The following is a 14,897-nucleotide window of genomic DNA, read 5'->3' as shown; positions in this document are numbered from 1 at the left end:
CACACAGTCTTCTCAGTGGTTGGCTATTTTGTGCTGCTTGAGCATCTGCAACAAGTTGGTAAGCTTCAGTTAAAAGCAAGCTTTCTGTATATTCTCAACCATGCAATATTGCGCAGTCCAGTCAGTCTGTTTATAATAGATGTCCTTTTTTGAACTCCATTTAGGATGAAGAATAGATCTGGTTAAGAAACCATGGGTTTGACTTGAGTTAAAACTTATAATAGATACAAACTTTAATGATAGCACTATGTTAGAAATGGCCATTTTGGTTTGGATAACCAAATGTCTGCTATCAGTTGAATTAAAGATAACCAAACAAAGATAGCTCAGTGGATGCTAAGAGGTAATCCTGTAGCTATCTGAGAAGCCGGTTCAGACAGCTCCATGTCCTTTGGCAAGTAACTTGCACTCATTTTATCAACTTGCTCTGTTTCTTTTGATCACGTGAATTGAATCTAAATTCAGCACGCTCACTAATTGCACACTTCTGGTGATTAATTTATGGCATAGTTATTCAAATGTGCTTTTAGCTCCACCTTCCTGATCCAGCATTACTATCTTCTCCACATCCATCCCTCATAAAGTCATGGTTTAAATATTTGGTTAAATTTTCTGACCTTTATTTCTAGACTAATATAATACCTCAGTTGTTTCACAAATAGCTAACAGTTTTGGCTCCTGTTATTAATTTCATAATACAATTGTTGCTATTGTTCAAACCATTTTGATTGCCTGTGGGGTTTTTTGTAAGCATTTTGGACAAACTGTGAAAGTGTGCCCCTTGCGATTCCACCAGTGCTTTGTTTACAGTGGTCCAATTTGTTTCTTGAAACGTACACTACTATTTAACGTTACACCCTTCTCTGTATATTCATAGTAGCTATTTTTAGCACTGACACAGCTTACATTTCTCTGTATAAAATACTATTTCCATTCATCTGCCCAGTTGGTAATTGCTTAGATATCTTTAAATGATGCCTATCTCTAAAGTCTAGACACTTTAAAATCCTATTGCCTAAAGATGTTGAGCAATAATGAATGTTGTGAACAAATGGGCTCCCAATTCTGGTCCCTGTGGAATTCCACCAGTTGGAGCTTCTTTTGTACAAAATCTTCTGATTTTTAAACAACCACTGATACAGCCAATAATTTCATTTAAGATCTCATTTAAAATCAGTTGTGCTAACTAACCCTTATCGAAAGCTTTCTGAAAATCCACTCAGCTGAAGTATTCTACTTAAATGTTGTAATTGGGACTTTGACAAAGTCTGTGAAGTCTGTGAAATGATTGCACACCTGCATTCTAGACCTCCGCTTTGTGAGCAACTCCCATCCATCATTAAGGTTTGAATGAAATATCTGTGCTACATTATATTCAATCAAACTATGAAGCAATGCCCAGCAGTATTTTCTCAACTTGGACTATGGCTTTTAATTGGATATTTTGAGCAATATGGCACCAGGGTGAAGTCTGGTGTTTACAAGTCTGTTGCTAGTGGTGAGAGCAATTTAATATGAATTAAGATCATTCAAGCAGTATATTGCCTGAAGTGTGTTTTTATCCCCTCTTTCCATCATATTGGTACCAGTATGGTAAATGAACCCACTGAGAACACTATATACGCATGTCAAAGAATAGCATGTTTGTCATAACCTGCCATTCATGATTGATTTATTGGCCTGGTTTATATTGTTCCCATTTAACTGTCCATATTATGCAATAATACAATGGGCACCATGCCCTGTAACCTCTTTTGACATGTGAAGCTCAGGAAAAGCTAAAAACTTCTGCTGTCCTCTTCTGAAGAAGCTGTTTCTTTCAGAGATATGATTCCACAGGAATCAGTAACTCCATGGTACCTTTTCCAAGCAGTCATACATAATTTGTGATCACGTTTATTAAGCATAAGCAGGCTATTTGTTTGTGAAGGGAACATGTTGTACCTGGCCTGTCCTTATCTGTCAGCCAAATATTAGTACTTTTCAGTAGGCGGGGGGGAGCGGGTCACAGAATAGTAATCAGGAACAGGAACCCTGGCTGATATTCCACAGCCCAGCACAGGGGTACTGATGTCTGTTGAAGAATCCCAGGTTAACTGTTCCTTTGACTGAGATTACACCTCTTCTAGGTGGAAGAGGTCACAGGTTTGGAAGGTACTGTCAAAGGAGTGTTACAGCTAAGTGATGAGGTTGTGGCTAGTTCCCACTGTTCAACTCCCAACTGACTGAAGTAAATGTTTTTTGACCAGAAATTGAATTTTCATTCTTCCAATTTGTATTGCACCAGGGGTACCACAATCCGTAGGCCATCAAGGAGCAAAAATGCACTAATTTTATATACCAGCGTTGTCCAACATACAGCCCGCGGGCCAGGATCCGGCCCGCCAAAGGTTTCCATCCAGCTTGTGGTTGTATTTCAAGATGAGAAGTTCCCCATTTGCTGCTTCCAGACAGGCTTTTTAAACAAACATTGGAAGTCAGTTTCACAGCTGACAGCGGGAACAGCGGTTTCTGAACTTCGGTCAGATTTGGGGGTTTCTGGCGGGTTTTGACTTTTTTAATGCCGGCTGGAAAACCCTGAATGTGTCTGAAGTTTAGAAACTGTTCCTGCTATCAGTGTCTGTCAGCTGTGAAATTGACTTGTGCGATTTTTAAAAATAAAAACTGACCAACCACAAAGCTGATCTGCTTGGTGTTCCCACTCTCTGCAACTGTCGGTGGGGGACAGAGAGGGAGAGAGAGAGGAGGGGGGACAGAGAGGGGGAGGCGACCGAGAGAGGGAAACACGGGGGGGGGGGGGGGGGAAGACAGGGAAAGTGAGATGGGGGAGACAGGGAGAAGGGAGTAACTGAGAGAGAAGGGGGGAGCAGAGAGGGGGTGACAGAGGGGGAGAGAGTTGGAGGGGGACAGAGAGAGAAAGAGGGGAAACAACACAGTGGGGGGGGGGGGGACACGGGGGGAGGCACAGAGAGGGGAGGGATGGACCGTGCGAGAGAGTAGGAGAGGGAGAGATCAAGATCACTCAAAACAGATGGACATCTGTCCAGAATACTCCGCATCGCTACAAGTGTGCAGGCAAACATTGACTACTTGTGCAACCAAAAAAGTCAGTTATCTCATTTAATCAGCGTCCAACGTGGTGGCAAGAAAGCAAGTCAATAAATTATTATTTTTTAATTTTAAGCCTCTTCACAAAATGCACATTTGTTGTTTTGATTATAAGTAAGATAAATTTTTAATGCCTTTATCTTACTGAAATTGTCTCACCAACCCCCTGTGTAAAACAAAAATTGTAATGTGTCCCACCCCCACCTCCCCCCATGCAAAAAGGTGGCAACCCTGTTATGTACTTTATTTCAACAGCACCATGAGAATGGTGGTATGACACCAGTATCAAACCTCCAGCATAAACCTGCTGAACTTTCGAAATGCCGATTTGAGTGACATGAGATCTGGCTTTGGCTTGATGCCTGTTTCAGCGGGATGTCACTATGGAGTACATGTAAACCATTGTAAGTTGTGCACTTGCTCTGTATTAATTAGCGATTCTCTGGTAGTGTGGGGAACATTTTTGTCTGTTTCATGGGATGTGGGCGTCGCTGAAAAGGCCAGCATTTGTTGCCCATGCTTAATTGCCCTTGCGAAGGTGGTGGTGAGCCACCTTCTTGAACCACTTCTGTCCATTTGGTGCAGGTACATCCAGAGCGCTGTTATCAAGGGAGTTCCAGGATTTTGATCCAGTGACAGTGAAGGAGCGGTGATATATTTCCAAGTCAGCATGCTGTGTGGCTTTGAGGGGAACTTGCAGGTAGTGGTGCTCCCACATGTCTGCCGCTGTTGTCCTTCTAGGTGGAAGAAGTCACAGTTTGGAAGGTGTTGTCAAAGAAGTGTTATGGCAAAGTGGTAAGGGGTATGGGTGGTTCCCACTGTTCAACTCCCAACTGACTGCAGCAAATGTTTTTTGTTACTACAGTTTCAACCTCTTTTGCTTTGTTTGTCAAATAAACAGACAGCGACAGGTTTTCCTGTAGGTTTTAAACAGAAGATTAACTATTCATTTGAGCAATATTCATTCCAGAAATGGTTGCGCATGCATTCGAGCATGCATGCATGTACACACGCGCAAGGTTACACACAAGAAATAGATAGAGAGGAAAAGGGGTTCATGGTAAACCTGTTTGAACCATCTTGGAGGTCAATTTCTCTTTTAAAGTTGCAACTTTAAAGTTGTAGATTTCAGTGGTAGCTGAGTCTTCAGTCCAGAGTCGGGATCACCTTCAGTTCTCTCCAGCACAAGTTGAAGTGCAAAATTCACAGCAGGGCACCTTCTTTGGCTTTTGAAGCTGGATTTCTTCCAGCTGTCAGCTGGACAGGCTTTTGTGATATTTGTCCTGGTTCTTCCTCTCTCTTTTTTTTTCTTTCTCTCTCTCTCTCTCTCTCTCTCTCTCTCTCTCTCTCTCTTCAGAGAGCTACTTTTAAGGTAAAAATGGTCTCACATCTTGTCTTTTTTGGGAGATGTAGATCTCCATCCCTTTGGTGACCCACAGTGGCCCAGGATGCCAGGATGTGGCTACCTCGCACCTTTTTTGTTTCAGGAGAACCCATTCAATTCAGAAATGTCTCTTGATGGGCTCAGGAGGAATACAATTGGCACCTCTTAGCTTGGAACGTATCCTTTTGTTCTTACCAGACAATAAGACAGTTTGAATATACAGGGCCAAGTCTTTTGACTTTTGGCAGCTATATTTTTCCAGCACATTGTCCACATTTTAAAGGTAAAGTCAATTTTTTATAACTCTTTAGTTTGGGTTCTTGTATTTTCAGTCACTGCACTTCACGTGAGCGTAACAGGAGGCGTGGTGAATGCTACAGTACTTCTTGTATATGGTACACACTGCTGCCACTGTGTGTGGGTGTTGGAGGGAGTGAATGTTTAAAGTGGTGGATGGGGTTCTTTGTCCTGGATGGTGTCAAGCTTCCTGAGTGTCGTTGGAGCTGCACTCATCGATAATAAACTGCGATTTAATGACAAAGCAGTCAATAAGTGAAGGAACTGAGGAAAGCAGAGTCTTGCTGTTGTTACGACCGCAGTGGGAGGAGTGCACTGTTTGTTCTAGTTCCACTTCTCCACGGGTCACAAGATATATTTAAATTTTTTCCCACTTATCATACGGTCAACCATAGATTCTATCTTTATCCCAGAATAAAACACACCAACCAGGTTTCTTTAATAAACAACAAAATTATCAGTTTATTATATAACAAGTCTTAACCAATAATCTATGGCCTCCTTGTCTCGAGAGACAATGGGAAAGCGCCTGGAGGTGGTCAGTGGTTTGTGAAGCTGCGCCTGGAGTGGCTATAAAGGCCAATTCTAGAATGACAGACTCTTCCACAGGTGCTGCAGATAAAGTTGGTTGTCGGGGCTGTTACACAGTTGGCTCTCCCCTTGCGCTTCTGTCTTTTTTCCTCCCAACTGCTAAGTCTCTTCGACTCACCACTCTTTAGCCCCGCCTTGATGGCTGCCCGCCAGCTCAGGCGATCACTGGCAACTGACTCCCACAACATGTGATCAACGTCACAGCACTTCATGTCGCGTTTGCAGACATCTTTAAAATGGAGACATGGACGGCTGGTGGGTCTGATACCAGTGACAAGCTCACTGTACAATGTGTCCTTGGGGATCCTGCCATCTTCCATGCGGCTCACGTGGCCAAACCATCTCGAGCGCTGCTGGCTCAGTAGGGTGTATATGCTGGGGATGTTGGCCGCCTCGAGGACTTCTGTGTTGGAGATACGGTCCTGCCACCTGATGCCAAGGATTCTCCGTAGGCAGCGAAGATGGAATGAATTGAGACGTCGCTCTTGGCTGACATACGTTGTCCAGGCCTTGCTGCCGTAGAGCAAGGTAATGACACTTTTGTGTTCCGTGTCATTGCGCCATTTTCCCACACTCTCTTGGCCAGTCTGGACATAGCAGTGGAAGCCTTTCCAATGAGCTTGATGATTTCTGCATCGAGAGACAGGTTACTGGTGATAGTTGAGCCTAGGTAAGTGAACTTTTGAACCACTTACAGAGCGTGGTCGCTGATATTGATGGATGGAGCATTTCTGACCTGTCCCATGATGTTCGTTTTCTTGAGGCTTAAGGTTAGGCCAAATTCGTTGCAGGCAGCTGCAATCCTGTTGATGAGTCTCTGCAGAGATTCTTCAGTGTGAGATATTAATGCAGCATCGTCAGCAAAGAGGAGTTTCCTGATGAGGACTTTCCGTACTTTGGTCTTCGTTCTTAGATGGGCAAGGTTGAACAACCTGCCACCTGATCTTGTGTGGAGGAAAATTCCTTCTTCTGAAGACTTGAACGCATGTGAGAGCAGCAGGGAGAAGAAAATCCGAAACAGTGTAGGTGCGAGAACACAGCCCTGTTTCACGCCACTCAGGATAGGAAAGGGGTCTGATGAGGCGCCGCTATGCTGAATTGTGCCTTTCATATTGTCATGGAATGAGGTGATGATACTTAGTAGCTTTGGTGGACATCGGATTTTTGCTAGTAGTCTGAAGAGACCACGTCTGCTGACGAGGTCAAAGGCTTTGGTGAGATCAATGAATGCAACATAGAGGGGCATCCGTTGTTCACGGCATTTCTCCTGTAGCTGGCGAAGGGAGAACAGCATGTCAATGGTGGATCTCTCTGCTCGAAAGCCACACTGTGCCTCAGGGTAGACGTGCTCAGGCAGCTTCTGGAGCCTGTTTAAAGCGACTCAAGCGAAGACTTTCCCCACTCTGCTGAGCAGGGAGATTCCACGGTAGTTGTTGCAGTCACCGCGGTCACCCTTGTTCTGGTAGAGGGTGATGATATTGGAATTGCTCATGTCCTGTGGTACTGCTCCCTTGTCCCAGCACAGGCAAAGCAGTTCGTAGAGTGCTGAAAGTATAGCAGGCTTAGCACTCTTGATTATTTCAGGGGTAATGCCGGCCTTCCCAGGGGCTTTTCCACTGGCTGGAGAATCAATGGCATCACTGAGTTCCGATTTTGTTGGCTGTACATCCAGTTCATCCATGACTGGCAGAGACTGGGCTGCATTGAGGGCAGTCTCAGTTGCAACATTCTCCCTGGCGTACAGTTCTAGGTAGTGCTCCACCCAGCGGTCCATTTGCTTGCGTTGGTCAGTGATTGTGTCCCCGATTCAGATTTGAGGGGGGCAATCTTCATGATGGTTGGCCCAAAAGCTCTCTTAATGCCATCATACATTCCTCTGATGTTTCTGGTATCGGAGGCCAGCTGAATATGACTGCATAGGTGTTGCCAGTAGTCATTAGCGCAGCACCTGGCTGTTCCTTGTGCAGTGCTTCTGGCTGCTTTAAGTGTGACGGATGTTAACTCGCTGGGGGATTTCTTGTAGTTCAACAGTGCAATGCGCTTAGTGGCTATGACAGGTTCCAGCTCTTCAAAGTGATTCAAAGCATTCTGCTTCACACATTTGCCAAAGGTGGTGATTGCTGAGTCATAGATGGCGTCTCTGATGTGGGTCCACTTGGTCTCTGCATCCTCTGTAGGAGTGTTTTGAAGTGCTTTTTCAAGTGAATTTAGAAACTTATGTAACAGCTGTGGATAAGAAATTCTGCTCGTGTTGGTCTGTCGAACGGAAGGGACACCTAGTATCCTTTTCATACTGCAAAGCAGATGCGGATCGAAAAGGGGAAATAGGGATAGCCGGAGGGATGCTGATATCGAGGAGGCCGTGCAGGCTGGCCTGCTCGCCAGGGTCGCGATCCACTTGTTGACGACGATGCAGATGGAGGCGAACAGGTTCACCGAGAGCCCGATTACCCTGATGAGGTCCTTTCTTAAGTGCTTTACTGCTAACCAATTAATGAAGGTACCCTACCAGCGTTCAGATCACTAGAGGACAATGGTGGGAGCTGATGAAATGTTTTATTACCTGCACCCTCTTCCTCCACCCCCTCCCCCCAGCTCACCCCCCTCGTGCCCCCTCCCAGCTCACCCCCCTCGCACTCTGAGCTCCCCCCTCGCACCATCTTCCCCTCGCACCCCCTTACCCTGCACCCCCTCTCCTACCCCCCTGCAGCCCCCTTCCCAGTTCCCCCTTGTACCCCCTTCCCCCCACCTCCTCCCGCCGGCATCCACCTTTCCCTGAGCTGGGGCCCGAACAACCCCACTGCCTTGTGGGTGTCTCGGGGGAGACCAAGGCTATGGAAGTAAAACCCTAACAGAAAATCTGGAGTGGAACCCCGAAGGTGGTCATGTGTCACCTTTGGCATATTTCCGGCAGCTCCTGCAGCCATACCAGTGCCAGACGTCGTGCTCTGCATTCCTTTGGACCCCACCAGGAAGGCCGAGAGGGGGGTTTTGACGCTTGGGCAACTCACAACCTCCATACATCTGCCCAGGCATGCGCCATGGAGCGGTCACTCCATAGTCGCCTCACAGCGACCAAAACAACACGGAAGGCAGCAGTGACGCGTTATGTCCAGCTCAATTGGCATAGAGATTGGGCGCCACGGGTTGCCTTTGTCGGTGGGAGAGGTATTCACATGTCACTGGACAACTACTGCCTGCCTCAAACTGGGCAGCCCCTGGTCAGTAATCTTCTGTCCCGCCACAGTCCACCTACTTCAATGGGTGCTTGGGCTCAGCATCATTGCCCGAAAAGTGGACTGCAACACCGCACCAAACAGCATGACAAAAAAAGGAAAGAAGGTACCAGCCCTTCGTTTTGCAAGCTGGCATGTCAGAACTATATGTCCTGGCCTATTGGAAGACCTTACACAAATCAACGATTCTCGGAAGACCGTAATCATTAACAACGAGCTCAGTAGACTCAATGTGGACATTGCAGCACTTCAGGAGACACACCTCCCTGCGAGCAGATCTCTAAGAGAGCAAGACTACACCTTCTGGCAGGGTAGGGATCCTGAAGAATCAAGACAGCATGGAGTGGGCTTCGCCATCAGAAACTCTTTGCTCAGCATGATAGAGCCACCTTCAAACGGCTCGGAACGCATACTGTCCATCCGACTGCTCACCACCTCTGGTCCAGTAGACCTATTCAGCATCTATGCTCCAACACTCTGCTCCCCACCTGAAGCTAAAGACCAGTTCTCCGAGGAACTCCATAATATCATTAGTAGCATCCCCAATACCAAACATCTGTTCCTGCTGGGGGACTTTAATACCAGGGTTGGGGCCGACCATGACTCGTGGCCCTCCTGCCTTGGGCACTATGGCATTGGAAGAATGAATGAGAGTGGACAGAGGCTGCTTGAGTTGTGTACCTGTCACAACCAATCTGCATCACCAACTCGTTCTTTCATACTAAACCCTGTCACCAGGTTTCTTGGAGGCACCCAAGATCACATCGTTGGCACCATTTGGACCTCATCGTCACATGGTGAGCCTCTTTAAACAACGTTCAAATCACACGCAGCTTCCACAGTGCGGACTGCGACACCGACCCTTTCCTGGTGTGCAACAAGGTTAGACTCAAACCAAAGAAGCTGCATCACTCCAAGCAGAAGGGCCGCCTGCGCATCGACACTAGCAGAATTTCTTAACCAGTAATGAAGTAAAGCATAAACACACAGATTGAAATATTAAAGTTCCCTTTTTACTAAGCCCCACACACACACACACACACACACACACTTACACCGGTTAACTGTAAAAATAAAAGTGATTTTTGTTTAGAGGGTAGCAGTGGAAGGGTGCTTTTCTGAATGGAGGGATGTGACTAGTGGTTTTCCGCAGGGATCAGTGCTGGGACCTTTGCTGTTTGTAGTATATATAAATGATTTGGAGGAAAATGTAGTTGGTCTGATTAGTAAGTTTGCGGACGACACAAAGGTTGGTGGAGTTGCAGACAGTGATGAGGATTGTCAGAGGATACAGCAGGATATAGATCGGTTGGAGACTTGGGCGGAGAAATGGCAGATGGAGTTTAATCCGGACAAATGTGAGGTAATGCATTTTGGAAGATCTAATGCAGGTGGGAAGTATACAGTAAATGGCAGAACCCTTAGGAGTATTGACAGGCAGGGTGATCTGGGCGTACAGGTCCACAGATCACTGAAAGTGGCAACGCAGGTGGATAAGATAGTCAAGAAGGCATACGGCATGCTTGCCTTCATCGTTCGGGGCATAGAGTATAAAAATTGGCAAGTCATGCTGCAGCTGTACAGAACTTTAGTTAGGCCACACTTAGAATATTGCGTGCAATTCTGGTCGCCACACTACCAGAAGGACGTGGAGACTTTGGAGAGGGTACAGAAGAGGTTTACCAGGATGTTGCGTGGTCTGGAGGGCATTAGCTATGAGGAGAGGTTGGATAAACCCGGATTGTTTTCACTGGAACGACGGAGGTGGAGGGGCGACATGATAGAGGTTTACAAAGTTATAAGCGTCATGGACAGAGTGGATAGTCAGAAGCTTTTTCCCAGGGTGGAAGAGTCAGTTACTAGGGGACATAGGTTTAAGGTGAGAGGGGCAAAGTTTAGAGAGGATGTGCGAAGCAAGTTCTTCACACAGAGTGTGGTGAGTGCCTGGAACTTGTTGCCGGGGGAGGTGGTGGAAGCAGGTACCATAAAGACGTTTAAGAGGCATCTTGACAAATACATGAATAGGATGGGAATAGAGGGATACGGACCCCGGAATTGCAGAAGGTTTTAGTTTCGGCAGGCATCAAGATCGGCGCAGGCTTGGAGGGCCGAATGGCCTGTTCCTGTGCTGTAGTGTTCTTCTTTTGTTCTTGGTTACCAAAAAAAAAGACAAAAAAGCACTTAGGCTGAATACTTGCTCATTTCAGAAGAAAAAAATATATGGAAAGGTGTCCTTTGTTTTAGTTTGGTGTCCCAAATACGTATAGATGGCTGTTACTGGGATCTTCCGAGAACAGTTCTTTCCTGGCGATGTTGAAGATTAGTTTGGGTAGGCTTTCCCAGAAATGCAGCAACAGAGGTTTCAGATGGGCCTTGCAGCAGAAATGCGGCAACAGGGGTTTCAGTTCCTACACATTCAATGCGCAGGGTTTCTTCAAATACAGGAGGAAAGAGGAGACTGACACACTGGACATGCAGGGTTTCTTTTCAAGAGAGAAAGAGAGATGAGCTGGGTTTTCTTGGCATGCAAAAGCCAACTTTTTTTTAACAATTCAGAGTGGAACCAAAAGCATTCCAGAAGTCAAGCCTCTTGACCTCTACAAATCTTGACCTGTCACTTCTCTGTTAACATCTTCTCCAGATTGGCTGGCTGGTATAAAACAGAGAGTATGCATAAATGGGTCCTTTTCTGATAGGTGGGATGTGACGAGTGGAGTCCCATAGGGGTCTGTGGTCGGGCCTCAACTTTTTACAATTTATATCAGTGACTTAGATGAGGGGAGCGATGGCATGGTAGCTAAATTTGCAGATGACACAAAGATAGGTAGGAAAGTATGTTGTGAAGAGGACATAAGGCGGTTGCAGACCGATAGAGATAGGTTGAGTGGGCAAAAATCTGGCAGATGGCCTAAAATGTGGGAAAATATGAACTTCTTCACTTTGGCATGAGGAATAAAAAAGCAGAGTATTACTTTAATGAAGAAAAACTGCAGAATTCTGAGGTGCAGAGGGATGTAGGTGCTCCAGTGCACAACTCACAAAAAGTTAGTATGCAGGTACAGTGGGTAATAAAGAGGACTAATAGAATGCTATCCTTTTATTATGAGAGGAATTGAAAATAAAAGTAAGGATGCTATGCTGCAGTTATACAGGGCATTGGTGAGAGCACATCTCAAATACAGTGTACTGCTTTGGTCTCCTTATTTAAGGAAGGATGTAAATGCATTGGAGGCTGTTCAGAGGAGGTTTACTAGATTGATACCTGGAATGAGTTAGTTGTCTTATGAGAAAAGGTTTGACAGCCTGGGCTTGTTTTCACTGGAGTTTAGCAGAGTGAGAGGAGACTTGATTGAAGTTTATAAGATCCTGAATGGTCTTGACAAGGTGGATGTGGAGAGGATGTTTCCTCTTGTGGGTGAGTCCAGAACTAGGGGGCACAGTTTTAAAATTAGGGGTCGCCCTTTTAGAACAGAGATGAGGAGAAATTTTTTCTCTGAGGGTTGTGAGACTTTGTATCTCTCTGCCTCAGAAGTTGTTGGAGGCAGGGTCATTGAATATTTTTAAGGTGGAGGTAGATAGATTCTTGTTGGACAAGGGAATCCTGGGTTATCGGGGGTAGATGGAAGTGTGAAATTCGAAGCCGAAGCAGATCAGCCATGATCTTATTGAATGGTGGAGCAGGCTCGAGAGGCCGAATGGCCTATATCTGCTCCTAATTCGTATGTAACAGAAATTCCAGCCCTTTAACCCATTCATGGGGATATTCATGACCGTATGCCCTGATCGTTGTTTTGAGGGTCTGATGGTACCATTATAAAGTTCCCTGTGTCTGTGGGTGGTGTGCTGAAGACTTTAATTGTTATACCCAAATTACCCATAACGTCCTGAAATATTTTAGACATAAAATTGGAACCTTGATCCGACTGAATCTCAATCGGTCATCCATATCTAGTGAAGAACTGGGTTAGCTTCTCTGTCACTTGCTTGTTCTCAAGATGTTCTCTAGAGAATGGTCTCTGAGAACCAAGTAGCCATATCCATGATGGTGAGTATGTATTGGTGTCCTGCTTTTGTTTCGGTAAAGGTCCTATATAGTCTATCAACACCCTACTGAATGGTTCCCCAAAAACTGGGATGGTAATTAGAGGTGCCAGTTTTAGGACAGGTATGGCACGGTTTACAAAACTGCACCACATCCTTGAAAAGAACTGGCCAGTAAAAATGTTGACTAGTACGTGATTTGGTCTTCCAGATCCCCACATGTCCCATTATAGGAATTTCATGCGCTATCCTTAATAGTTCCCGGCAATACTTTGGCGGCAGCACTATCTGATGAACTACCATCCATTCTTTATCTGTAGGTCTGGAAGGAGATCTTCACTTCCTCGTCAGAGTCCTATTTTTAATATAATAGCCTTCTGGAACTCCTTTTGCCTCAGTTTCTGTTAAAACTGATTGTGCCATTTTATTTAACTCTGGATCAGCTTGCTGAGCCGTAATCAGAGAAGATTTATTATGCATTTCCTTTGGATTATCCAAATCCCCAAAGAAAGTTTCAGATATTGGACTATCTGTCTGTGGTGCCAGTTGTACCTCCGACAATGGGGCTTGTTTAGCCATTTCTCAGGTTACTACACATGAAGGAAAAATTCCTGGAACCTTTTCCTGCAACTGTTCTGTCTCTTTAACGTCACTTGGTTTTCCGTGACTACTGGAGAAGCTACTACTTTTGCTCCAGCCAAATCATTCCCCAGGAGTAGGTCAACTCCGTCTACTGGAAAACTATGGACAACTCCTGCTGTTACCGTTCTAGACATTAGGTCATGCTCTAGGTGCACCCCATACAAAGGTACAGGTATGTACTCCCGCCAGTATCATTCACTAAAACTTTAGCATTCAGTGTGATCTCTGGTGGAAATGTTATGCCTTTCCCCAGCCCAAGAGTTTATGTGGCTATTGTATCCCGAAGTATAACTATAGGTTTACCTGCCTCACTTGAGGGATAAGGAGTTACTTTTCCTTTTGACAAGAATTCCCTATAACTGTCAGGTATCTTATTTACAACCCCTGAACTCACATTGAATTTTTTTTTATTTGGCTTTATAGCTGAGTCAGAGCTACAGCCTGACCTGTCGTACTCTTGATCAAGGCCCCTTTCTCTCCATTGGCTTTTTGTACCCCAGTAAGTCCCACGGGTTTACCCTGGAAGCATTCTGCACAAAGATGCCCCATCTTGTGACTATAGTAACATTTAGGCTTGTGGACCTCACTTCGACCCTCAGCATCTTCCTTTCTGACCTGAGGAAGAGATCCTGGGCGTTCCCAGCTGTCCCTTCTTGTCCCCGGCTACTTGCCTTCCTTTCACCCTCCCACCTTCTATCCTTCTCGGGTTGACATAGGATTTGGTCCAATACACAAGTTCATAATCATTTGCAATTTCCACTGTCTGTCTGGCCATTGAAACCTACTGGTTCTCTATGTGAGTTCTTGCTAATGGAGGGGGTGAATTTTTAAATTCTTCCAGAAGAATTATTTGCCTAAGGTTCCACATAATCGGTATGAGGAGCTAGGCACCAAATTAAGAAGCAGTACTCAAAGGTAATAATCTAGAGATTATTACCTGAGCCACGTGCAAATGGGAGTAGGGCAAATAAGATTAGAGAAAGCAATGTGTGGCTCAAAGACTGGTGTGGTAGAAGTGGGTTCCAGTTCATGAGGCACTGGCACCAGTAGTGGGGAAAGTGGGGGGTTGTACCTTTGGGATGGTCTACACCTGAACTGTACTGGGACCAGTGTTCGAGTGAGCTGCATAACTAGGGAAATAGGGTTTTAAACTAAATAATGGGGGTACGGGATCAAATTTGGGAAGATGTGGTAAATCCCAAGAGTAGAGACAAGGCGAGAGAAAGGTGGGAAAAGATAAACAGTCAGTGACAGGAAGGGACAGTGAGTACAAATCTAAGAGTAAATCAGCAGACAAGGCACAAGGTTACAAAAAGGACAAAACTAAAGGCTGTGTATCTGAATGCACGTAGCATTCGAGACCAAACAGATGAACTGAAAGCGCAAATAGAAATAAATAAGTACAATCTGATAGCCATTACAGAGACATGGCTGCAGATGACAGATTGGGACCTGAATATTGAAGAGTACATGACATTTAGGAAGGACAGGAGCTAGGTGGAGGGATGGCTCTATTAATTAATGATGGTGTTGGCACAATAGAGAGGAATGACCTAAGTTCAGGAAACCAGATGTAGAAGCGGTTTGGGTCGATTTGA

General features: G+C 45.4%; 1 protein-coding gene across 3 annotated transcripts in view; it reads left to right on the top strand.

Moving 5' to 3' along the window:
• ranbp10 (RAN binding protein 10) overlaps positions 1–14,897 on the top strand; it is a 168,569-nt gene that overhangs the window by 60,748 nt on the left and 92,924 nt on the right. The window lies entirely within an intron of this gene.

This window comes from Heterodontus francisci, chromosome 17 (assembly GCF_036365525.1).
Source record: "Heterodontus francisci isolate sHetFra1 chromosome 17, sHetFra1.hap1, whole genome shotgun sequence".
In the NCBI taxonomy this organism is placed as follows: domain Eukaryota; kingdom Metazoa; phylum Chordata; class Chondrichthyes; order Heterodontiformes; family Heterodontidae; genus Heterodontus; species Heterodontus francisci.
This window is presented reverse-complemented; position numbering and strand designations above follow the sequence as displayed.